The sequence below is a fragment of the Anomalospiza imberbis genome, chromosome 7 (genome assembly GCF_031753505.1).
Source record: "Anomalospiza imberbis isolate Cuckoo-Finch-1a 21T00152 chromosome 7, ASM3175350v1, whole genome shotgun sequence".
Classification (NCBI taxonomy): Eukaryota; Metazoa; Chordata; class Aves; order Passeriformes; family Viduidae; genus Anomalospiza; species Anomalospiza imberbis.
This window is the reverse complement of record NC_089687.1, coordinates 5783870-5796116: the sequence shown is the minus strand read 5'-3', so window position 1 is coordinate 5796116 and position 12247 is coordinate 5783870. Positions and strand designations below refer to the sequence as shown.

General features: G+C 36.4%; 1 long non-coding RNA gene across 1 annotated transcript in view; it reads right to left on the bottom strand.

The window, feature by feature from the left end:
* LOC137476821 (uncharacterized) overlaps positions 1–12247 on the bottom strand; it is a 92215-nt gene that overhangs the window by 78519 nt on the left and 1449 nt on the right. The window contains exon 3 of the long non-coding RNA XR_011000635.1: positions 10140–10249. This is a non-coding gene — a long non-coding RNA (uncharacterized lncRNA). The remainder of the gene's footprint in view (positions 1–10139; positions 10250–12247) is intronic.

The following is a 12247-nucleotide window of genomic DNA, read 5'->3' as shown; positions in this document are numbered from 1 at the left end:
GCCAGGGATGATGCCAGATTGATTTTCTCCCTGTGCTTGAAATTTCAGGCAGAATTTCAGGGAATCCTTCAATGGCCAAGAATCACTGAAACTGCCCTTCTCAAAAGAGAAGTTTCAACCTTTCCACAAAACAGTTCTGTCAACTGAACAAAATATCATGACCAGTGGACTTGTACCATTTCCTAAAAAAGCCAAGAGGCTTCAGGACCATGGTATTCATTTTCAGAACTTTATATTCCAAGAAACCTTAATCTTACTTCATTTCCTTGAGGGTGAGAACAGTCAGCATGAATTTACCACAGGTCAGATGAAGATTAGAGCAAACCAAAGGCAGAGAGGAGCATGTAACCACAGTACAACCCTGATGGCTTTAGGAACGTGGTGTTTTCTGAGCCTTGGCAGGGGTGACTGACTCCCGTACAGGAGCTCTTAAATCAGCACACACATTTATTGGAAATGCATCTGCAAAGAATTTCCTCCTAATGAAGTAAGTAAAAAGAACTGAAATTGCTTAGTATATACCTTTAGAAAATCTTACTCATCTAAATCTTAATATATTGGTACTGCTACAATTAATAGCCTGTTTGAATTTCCCTTGCAGTTTCTATTACAGGAGGCTCGTAATTCAGGCATAAAAATCTTACTCTAGGCTGAAAGTTGTTATTATTTAGTGTCTGAACTTGTTTCATGCAGATTTTCTGCACAACCCAGCTCACCTCTCACCCCCTAAGAGTAACAGATGGGGGGTTCCCCAACATAACCTCCTGGTAAGGGGTCAGCCAGCTCAGGTGTAAAATTTGCAAGAGTGTATTTTTAAAAGAAACAGCTGGGTCTGTCCAAGAGCAGATGGGGTAGGAGCTCAGAAAGTGGTTCTTCTATCTAAATCTTTAAACATAATCAGAGAATGACCCTGCTCAGGTACAGGTCAAAGAAATGAGCCAGAGAGAGAATTATGTCTGGAGAGACTTTTACCACAGCAAAAGAAGTGATAACATTGGGATTCCTTCCAGATTGGTCATTACTGTTTGCTCTGGCTCAGGTTGTGACTGCAAACATCAAAACAAGATCTGTGCAGGATCAAACCACTCTGCCATGTAAATCTGTTCCACACCAGCCACAGAAGCAAACTGCACTCCTGTTCAATTATCCAGAACAATGATGATGCTTAGAAAGGTTTTCTACCATGACATGAAAACAGAGCATCTTCACTGGCAAATTAAATTGATGTGAGATGATGGTTTGCAGGTGGAACACAAGATTTTTCTCATTGGGCAGCTGGAGTTCAAATCCTAATTTACTACACCCTCAAATCCACTACACATTTCCTTTTCCTTGAGGCACTACAGGCTTTCTACATTCTCACTTTTACAACAATTTCTTTGAATATTTTTGATAATTTCCTGATTTTTAAAAGTCTATTCCTTGAACTATCTTCTAATTTTTGAAAATTCTAAAGAGTCAGAATTAAGATCTGCTTTGTTGAAAAAAAAGTTCTCCAAAACACTGCCAGAGTATCATCTTTTACTATTTGCACAAAAATTGCATGATATTGATAAAGGTGACTTAATACATCACTGATCATACTATCTCCAAACCCACAAGGATAATGACTTTTAAAAAAAGCAAATTATGGAAAAATAAGGAGTAGTAGGGAATGGTCTCCATCCAGTAAAATTGATCTGGCAGGAAAGATCTCCAGTTTCTATTCCCAGCCTTGCCACTCACAGTATCATCATGAAAATCACTTTTCTTGTCTGTTCCTCGTCTTCCCCATTTGTAAAACATGAATATCGTGACTGACTTTACAGAAAGCCTTCATGATTCATTTAATCAAAATGCTTAACTGAAAAGTATATATGAACCTTCATTGAGGAAAAGAAAATAAAACCTGCAGTTGACATAGTTCCCAACAAGAAGAATCACAAGACAATGAACGGTAAATTATAATTTTTAAGAACTTTACCAAACTGTAAAGGTTATGACCCATGACATCATGCTAAAACAGAGTTCATATGAAAATACAACTCTACAGATGATCATTGATGAGCACTGAACACGCAGCCACCAAGGAAGTTGTGTTTCTAGGAATCATTTGATCACAAAACACAGTGTTCTTTTTCAATTTTATGTGCATCATGTCAGAGCATGATGAGATTCCACCAATTTTGTGCACTGATGCAGATTTCTCATAAAAAGGAAAATCTCCCAGGCTAAATCCACATATTTTAAGTCAGAGATTGACTGAGTTTTTCATTAGCCTTAAAATTAAACCTTTTTTTTAGGATCTTAAAAAAATTTCTTTTCTTGCATGAGAGACAGTAACTTCTCATTTGTACTGTGTTGTTTTTTCAGTGAGATCACTGAGCATGGATTCCAGCTTCCTACAGTATGGATGATCATCTTCAGCCTGGAGTTCCCATTAAAACACTTCCTCACTTTGCTGTAGATTGATATTTAAATTTTGAGGAAAGAACTATCGTTAAAAATATACTAAAAATCAACACCACAACACTTGTTTTGAATTGTTACAGTTGTTTTGGTAGTTTGTATCTGGATAAGAGTTGGAAGGTGTATTTCTGATATTCAATGGGAGAGAAAATAAACCAACTGAATTAGAAAGGTTTATAAATTCTCAGATGAAATGATATATTTTTAATTCTCAGGCATCTCACTACAGCTCAGAAGCTTTCCTCTACTGTGACAGATTGGAAAACTCCAGTACAATTTGTCTTTTCAAGCTGTCCCTGAAAGAAGATTCTGGGGGAAGCTTTTCAAGTGCAGAAACATGTGCTGTGTTCTTTGCTTTTAGCTTATATGCAAGCCACTGAACTGAGAACATTTTATGTTCTGTCAGTTTTAATGTTTGCTAGGCTACTTCTATAATTGTGTCACTTGTGAGATTCTGCTAGAACAAAGACTAGGGTTTGTAAAAATGTGAGGTGTGAACATAACACAGGAATTCACAGAGAGCTTTGTATTCACAAAATTCCCAAACAGAGGACATGAAAACTCTCTGGTTCTCCTGGACAGATCTGTCAACTCAGGCTTTGTCCCGTCTCTCATGTGGAGAATGGAACCAGTTCCTTATTCCAGAGCAATGAGTTCTTCCTGCTACTCAATAACAAGGCACACATTTTCATTATTGTGGCACAAGTTCCTTGATTCCCTTGGCCAAAGACTTTTATTTGCCAAAATACTGAAGAGAACCCAAATTATTTGTGATTTTGAGTTACATTTTGTCTGGGTAAGTGTCAAAAATGGGAGGTAATGAGAGAATTCAACACATTTTAGACTAAATATTCTGTGTCTATGCTGTACAATTATTTCCTTTTGGGTTTTCATTAGGAAACATTTTAGAAGTCATTTTAATGTAACAGAAAAAAGTAGAAAAAATTTAACTAAATTTGATTTTAGAAAAAAAAGTGAAACATTTCTGTGGTAGATCAGGTTAATGGCTCATCTGAGATTTTACTCAGCTGTTTTGGGAGGAAATTTTCTGGGAAGATAGGGTATTTCTGTGCCAGTTGTTTAAAAATTCAGGCAACAATGCATCGTCTTGTGATGAATTTTTTGATAGCCAGTCCACTGGTCCTGCAGTGCTGAAGTTCTCTCTCATGGTCACGTACCAGCTGCTTATCAGTATTGCTGGAGTGAGATTGCAGCTCTGCTGCTCAGCCACAACCCAGCTTGCTACTGGGCTTACAGCACAGTGCCAAAATAACACCCAGGATTTTATTTTCTGCATAAGAAGTGTCTGTTTGAGAATCTTGTCACAAACTTGTGTTTCTTGGTAGCCTCTGTGGGTGCTTGCATGTGCTTCAGTTTCCATTTTCTTTAGGGAACAAACAGTGGGATATTTCCTCTGCCCACAAAACACTCGGTAATATTTTGGGTTAAGTGTTTTAGTTCCTGCTTTTTGTGCATTTTCTCTGCCTCAAGAAGCAATGTCTGCTCTCTCAGACAGTGCCTGGCTGCTCTGCTTCCCTGTTCCTTTTCCCTTAACTTTTGTAATTGTTGTGCATTAATGGCTGTTAAGGTTTTGATCCTTTTCACTCTAAAGCCTCTTTCTGTCCCAGGTCACAGTTCTCACCAGACACTAACACTTATTCCAGTATTTCAGGTATTATTCCTAGTAACAGTGTCAATCATTTTATGTCCTTGCTTCACAATGGGAAAGTACAGAAATAAAGGAATGAGAAAAATGAAAAATAAAAACAATTGTATCTTCATTTTTTTCTTCATCACCATCTTCTGTAGGTGTTGCAGTGTTGCCTTGTTAATTGCATTTCCTGCCATGTTACGGATGCCATAAATCAAATTTCATCTTGGGAATGCTGAACAGTAACAGCTCCAGCTTTACAATGAAATTGTTCTTTATCTGCTGCTTACAGAAATCCCAGTACTGTGGCAAACGCCTGAGCCATGCATTTAGATTTGTACTGTCTGGTCTCCATTCTTCTGTCTTTCAACCTGCACTCCTCATCTAAGTGCCATCCAATTTATTACTTGCATGAAAGACTCCTTACAGCACAGGAATTGAAAAGGCTTCAAAGGCTGCAGGTTTTCAGCCAGAATTGCTGCTCAATTTCAGCTTTATCTTCATGGGTAGCACTAACACCATGGTAATTTCTTTCTTTCAGGTGAGGTACCACAGTCAGCAATAGTTACAAACAGGACTTGCACTTGTAAAGTTGCTTGAGACTCAAAAGAGGTAATTAAGTTTTTTTTTTTTTTAACCAGCATGCCATACTCTATAAATGCAACTTTGCTATGAATAAATTGTTGTAAGGCCAAGTTTTTTCTTTCTCAGCATTGTCTCTAACTACTCCCAGGACCCATTCTGGCAGTTCTGTACTATGAAGTTCTGGGCTCAAGTCCTCAGAGGTTTCCTTTATCTGTACAAATGAGTTTGCACTAATTCCCTCTCTTCTTGTATTGTTCTGAAAGGCCTTCTGTGTATCTGCACTCTATTATCCAGTGAGCAGAGAGAAGAACAAGCAATATTGACCATTCAATAACTAATTCTCTGATAAAGAGACCAGCTGAATGGAAAACAGCTTTCCATTTATTTCAAAGAAAAATACTGATAGACTTATCTTTTTAAATAAAACAGAAACACAATACCACCATCCATGTTTCTCATAAGTATATATGTTTGCCACTGATGAGAAACTCTCATGAACCAATATTTTAAGCTCCTCTTGTGATTGTTCATTTAGGTAGAAAAGAGTCAAATTCCCAAGCTTTGGTGGAAGCATTTGAGACAAGGTGCATACAGTTAAGAGATAAGAGCTATCCACCTCCTTGCACATAAGCAGCCAAGGAGCTAGAAACAAGTGGAGGTGATATTAACTGAGATCAAGAGTTGGAAATTTTCCTCTCTGTTTTGTGTTCTGAGTTAGCCTGCAACTCCAAGAAATTAGCATTTGTGAGAAGTTTTCCTTGCATAAATTTTTTGAAATGAAAACTAAAAAATCAGTCTCAGTAATGGTTGATGAACCTTTGTCAACAAAGACTGATCAAAGCACTAAAACTAAATAATTCTCCATCCGGATATTATAGAATTCAGACTCCTTCCTGAAGTACTGGATGAAAAATTAGAACTGATTTCTAGAACAACAGAATACCAAAGCTCCAAATCAAAAGTATTTCAAAGGCGCTTTGATTAACTGCAGTCATGTGTTGTACCAATTGATCTCTGTTTCTTTCTTGCCAAGTACTGTTTCTTGTCTCCAGAATAAATTGTCCATATTCAAGAGTGACCTTAAAGCTGCCATCAGGGAGAGATGACTCAGAGAAGATCCTCAAGGTATTCCATTATATCACAGCTTCCTGTGAATCTCTTCATTTTGAGAAGATGCTGTCATCTTCTCTGATCTTAAAACTTGCAGGCCCAAACAGGTGGTTCAGATGACAAATCTGATACTTGTGTTCTTAGAAGACATTTTTTAGAGCTGCAGCCATAACTGTCAATGACTTTGAGGTAACACACTTCAAGTTTTGTTGGCACTTAAAGAGAGTTCAAGATAGTTATGCAGGATAACCATATTTAACTTATTCCTTTTTAATTATCTAGCTTATATGCTTGTGTAAATACTTTGAAATACTAAAATTCAAAGGACATTCCAGTTTTTGATTATTGAACAACTGAAATGCAATATACCTGTTTGGATTTGTACCTATCTGGTCTTTTTCACTAAGACTCATTAGGGAACTATTATTTATGTTTTCTGAATTTAAACACAATAACTTGCAGTTGTTCCATGGTGAATTCCTGCTTTTTTTGGATATGATCATTACTGAATCACCTTCTGTACCACTATAAATAATTCTGCTGAATTTAATAGAGATACTCAGGCATAAAATAGCCACATTAAATATCTGATTCTAGATATCAAGTATTTAATTTTAAGTATTCAAGGTATAAAACAAGAAGGAGTCGAAAGCAATTAGGCACCTGAATTTTGGGTTACACAAAGTTGTTATTTCAATACATGCTTGGGATAACTATGGCAAATTCTTTTTTAATGAAGAGATACAGAATGAACCCACATATAAATATGAAAATATCACATTTTTCCAAATCAATGGTGTCAACTGACTTTTTTTTTTTTAATATTGAACTACTTTCATCTTTAGATATAAGTGGAATGTTGACCTAAGCATAATGTGCACAGGAGTTTGCTGCACAATATTCGTCACTAATTAGCTTTTGTTATGTAAATTTGGTAAAGCATAGTTGAAAGTTGAAAGCTGAAATCTCAAATGAAGTTTGCATCCAATTACAATTTTGCAAAATGATTCTAACCCTGTTTTACCACTAAATAATCTGACTCAGAAGACCTCTGTCTGCCTTAATCTACCTCTTCCTGACCAGCAGTTTTAAGCTGCTGAAGGGACTCCAGCAGATCTCCATCAGTGAGTGGTACACTTGTCACACCACATTATTCATCTGAGATATTGCTCTAGGGATAGGGTACTTCCATGCTGGTCTCCCAAATCTCAGAGCAAGGGGAAGCTATTCATCTTATGAATCAGAATCTGTCTAGAGACACTAAATGCTTGCCAGCAAGGAGAAATGAAGTGGATGAAAACATCAACAGTTCAAAATCTTTGCTAAGGAGAACTACAGCACTTACAGCACAAATTGATAGGTAAAAAGGTGTTAAGTCTAAGTAGATGCCAAAAGAAATAAAAAATAAGTAAGAAACACCTGCATTGTCTTAGAATGAAAAGTCTGGTTTCATCAAAATTTCAAATATCTGGCATAATTCTGTTAGAAATTACCACGGGGCTGTTCTGTGCTCCCAGCTTGGTATTTAGCATTTGCATTGGGATCCTTCCAATAATCCTGAATGTTGTTTGGTGCTTTTTTCTGGTATTCAGAATATGCCATTTGTCCTTACATCTATTCACAAGGAATGGGGAAATTTATATGCAAATCTCCAATATTTCTTAGAGATGAAATTCAGTGAGCCCATATCTCTTCAGTAAAATTCAGAAATCATTCTGCTTTGGAGATTTTCCTACAAAAACTCAAACTTATTGCACAGGTTATGTTATTTTGACTACTGAAGATATTGTTATCTCTCTCTCTCTAGATATATATATATATATCTAACAAGATATTGTTATACATATATATCGAATATTGCTTATTATCTAGTGTACATGGTTCAACACACTTTAAAATTAACTTGGAGGACAGTCACATTCTTATACTTTAAGTACTTAAATTTTATTAAAACCATATGACCAGATTAATTATAGATAGTAGTGGTGAATAAAGCTGTTTAAATTACATCTTTTGTGGGGATGGTGAAATTGAAAAATTAGAAAAACAGACAGTAGAATGCTTTCATTGCCCATAAAAATTGTGAAAAACAATTTATGGTCAAACAAAAATGCTGTTTGATACACAGTAAAAGCATGTTTCATTAGGGATTAATTAACTTTCTGAATTAACAAAGGCCAAGTCACGTGTAAAACATGAAGGCATGAGCTTTAAATTTATTACTTTTCCCCCAATCCATTTTTCCCCAGTGTACGATTTCCTACCCAAAAAATTGCACAATAGGGAAAAAAAAGAATAAGAAAATACAAGATGTTTTGGTGGAATATGCAGAACTGAACAAAATAGGCAATTTCATGTGTAACTCATAAATCCATGGGTAAGTTGTTGTGCAACAATCAGTAGATATCCAATTGTCTGTTATGAATATTTGGCAGGAATAAAAATAGGCATTTACTGGAATGACAATGCTGCTTTATTTTAGTCCTTATTAAAAGTTATGTATTTTATACATATGTATTTTATATTTAGTGCTTCATGCTAAAAAAGTTTGGTTTGTAATGTATGGCAGAAGAACTCAGTCCTACAAAATGCTATGTTAGAAGGAATATGGGGGTTTTTACCATGCATAGAGACAATTATATCAAGTCCTGTCATGAAACTCAAGAATTTGGGGAATATTAATATTGAAATGTACTCCTGTGAGCAGCATAACTAAGGATTTTGTTTATCAGCTGGGAAGCAGGAGGCTGTTTCAAGAGGCAACACCACAGAATCTCACAACCAAAAAGGGTAATAAAGTTCAAAACAACTTATCTTTCGGACAGAACTGATCTGAGGTGTGGTTTTTACTCTAAATGTGCCTTAGCAGCTTGATCTTCATTCAGTGAAGAATCTGGATTCTTTTGAGAGTCTGTTCACAGGCTCTCTGAGCCAACTGAATTGTGTACAGATGCTGGACATATCTCCATTTATAAATAATGATATTTGGGGTTTTCATAAAATTCAAAACTTCATGCTTGTTCTTCTCTCTATGAAAGTTACTTTTAAAGACATTTTAAAAGCAACTTGGTATTGAAATGAGGAAAAGACTTGCATTTGGCTTCATTATCAAATTTATGGGTATAAGCCACAAAGAAACATTTGCTCTTCTTTGCTTTCTGGTACATAAAGAAGTTTCCACACTCTCTGAAGTTTGCAGAAGGGAAGCCCCTTTGTGTTTCAGTGCTGTTTGGAGAGCAGAAGGAAGTAGAGAAGGACGAATCTGGCACACCATTTAAAACCACAGGGTTTGATTTTAGTTTTTTTTGAAAGGAGAGGAATGCTTTTTTGCAAAGAAATTTCAAGAGGTTTTCTCATCCTTTAGCAAGACCTGAAAAGAATCCATGAAATTTACAAATAAATATAAAAAAAAACTTTCCCTGAAGAAACTATTATAAAAATGTTACTACATCCAGTTGTGGCTGTCAGGTTTGTGACTTACTGAGCAGATCAAAGAGTACCCCTGGTTTACCATCTCACTTGTGACCCTCAGTGACCCAGCAGTGGCAGTGAAGGGAAAGTAAAGGACACAGCACATGGTTACACAGCCATCATGGTTGTGGAGTTCTGGCAAATACGAACAAAGAAAAACTAAGTATAAAGTCAGAAGATTTGTTGGGGTGCATATGGGGTTTTTTTTTGACAAGAAACTAGTGATGCTACATAAGAAAATACTGGGGAGGAATAAAACAAAGATGATCAGAGATTTGCAGCTCATCATTATGCAGAAAAATTATTGTCAAGCAGTGCTGCAACCAGTTTCCAGGAAGTTTTCTGCCATTATGAATTAAAGAAATACCCCCAGGAAGATAGGATACCTGCTTTGAAGTCCTTACTCTCCATTTCAAGGCAGTGAATAACAGTAAATAGCACAAACACAGAAACTGGTGGGAAGGAACATGACAATACAAAGCAAATTCGTTTTAATAATTCTTTTTTAACACTAATAACATATAAGCACCTCTTGAAATAAAATGTGTGGGAAACTATTGGGGAAACATGTGCCTGTCTTGTGAAAGTTAGAAAACTGAAATGTTTTCACATTTTGCATGAAAATCTTCCCAGTATTTATTTATTTGTTTAAATGGAAGAAGAAAGAGAAGCTCACACCCAGCAGCTGCTCAGCTTAGGCAAAATTTGGAAGTCCCAAGTTCAAGCGTCTGCTAAAACCAGTGTTTGTTTATACAAAGTATAAACAGAAAAGACTTGGTGGTTACAGTAGCTTGGTAGTTTTTATCTGTGGTGAAAGATAGAAGATCAAAACTCACACTGAATCAGGAAAAACAGAGACTTGGCTGTGACTCACCCCAGGCTGCAGGCTCTGTGCTGCAGCCACTGGCAGGAACACTTCACTCCTCCAGTGTCACCCTCCTCTCTCAGGAGAAACTGCATCTTTGCTGAAACCTTCCTGCAAAACTAGCATATATTTCACAGTGAAGAGTGCTGGCTTCAAAACACTCACCTTTTCAAGTGAACACCCATTCTGTTGAAACACTACTAAATAATTTCAGGGCTGTATCACCACCTTGTAGGAAATTAGTTGTTTGTCGTGGCTTAACAGTTTTCTTCTTTTCTTTTCTTTTTCAGAATGGAAGGCCAGGAAAATATAAAAATAATTTAAGGTGGAAAAGTGACTCTAAATTGAGCAATATCTTAATGCCCTGGAACTTTAAATTCCAAAAAGCAATTCAAATTCTGAAGCCCCTCTATTATAAAAAGACAAAAAACTTTCCCGCTGAAATTTTTCACTCTTTTAAAGCTGCCCATATAATAGTGATTTATATCAGCTAGATCTGCCTTTGCATTTACTTAATGCAAAGTCACCCATACATCTTGGCAGCACATTTGCAGTGTTGTCTGCTGGCTCTTTTAAAAGTAAATAGGGTTGAATGAAATAAGATGCTACAGATTTATCACGATTCCTCCAGAAAGTGCTCACATTTGGACAACAGACAGAAAAACAAAACAGAAAGCATGTAATACTTGCCCTATCTTGTGCTGCTTGCAGTGGATCTCTCTAGAACATGTTAATAAAATAATTACACTGATTAAGAAAATAGATTAAAATAATATTCCTGTCTTTAATTTTTTTCAAAAATGTTATTTTAGTGCTATAATCCTTTGTGGATCTTGAAAACTTATTGCAGCAATGTGCTTACACACATGTATATAAATGGCTCCTTTCATTTCAGCAGAAATATCTCTGAGATTTATGATGAAACTGTAATTAGGATATAAAATTTCACCACTGAAAAGTGACTACTTATTGGGTAGAGAATGGCTTCCACTCACAACAAATTATTTTGCAAATAATTTCAATTTATGTTTACATATGCAATTACTTCCCTTAAATCTGTGGGAGTAATACTACAACCAATCTATTTACCCTGAGAGGGGACCCAGAGACTTAACATCTCACCTCATATCACAAAACAAGGGTGAAGAAATCTCATCTACAACCTCGAATAAATTGTATTTCACATCGGAGCACAGGAAATACCATGTTTAATACTACAGCAGACAGAATTTGTATTTTGAGGGGTTTATCTAAGGTGAAATTCCCAACAGCCTGAAACTTGATCACACTGAATTGCCTGCCCAGACTAGAGTACTTAAAATCTCCACATACTAATCCTTTTATAGCTATATGTTGTAAGCTTTCTTAATCTTTCTAGGAGCAATAAGTAAAAATATTTTTGAGGCCTTTCACATTAATTTACCCTTCCCCACACTGAAATGTGTGCATTGAGAGCTTTTTCATAATGAGAAGTGATGGGCAGTCTAAAGAGAGGAGTCAGTACTGCTGGCTGTGTGTACAATTAAAAACAACTACAACAGCCATTGTGCTTTCTTCAGGTGTCTTTAGACATATAGTTTCCCAGGCTGTAATTTGGAAATTAAATACATTTAGTATTGGGTTTTATTAAGGGAAATAAACTAGCATAGCCTCTTTCTGTGAAATTTTTTTGAGAAGTATAAATACTACCAAGGTCCTGCCAGAAAATGGTGTATATTGTAAGAGAATATGCCTGTGAGTCCTCCTGCCGAGTCTCAGGAAGCACGACCCAGGGCATTCACTCTGATCAGAGGAAAGTTTTTTCATCCTCTGGTCTCTGCCAAAATCTTTGTTCTGGAAGTGTGCTTAATCACTTCACCCTGCCTTGTTTTTCTCTACCATTTCTGCCATAACTAGATAACAATCTCTGTGTTTGGTAAAACATTTGGCGTGAAGGGTCACTTATCTCAATTGACCCACTAAGTGCTGTCAAAATGCAAATCACACCGATGTCACTGATGTGACAGAATTTCACCTTTGTGTTACACAACAGACCAACACTACAGGGGGAACTTTAATTCATCACTGAGAGGGTGCAAACATGGGAATCTGAGGGGGCATAGCAGGAAACAGGACTA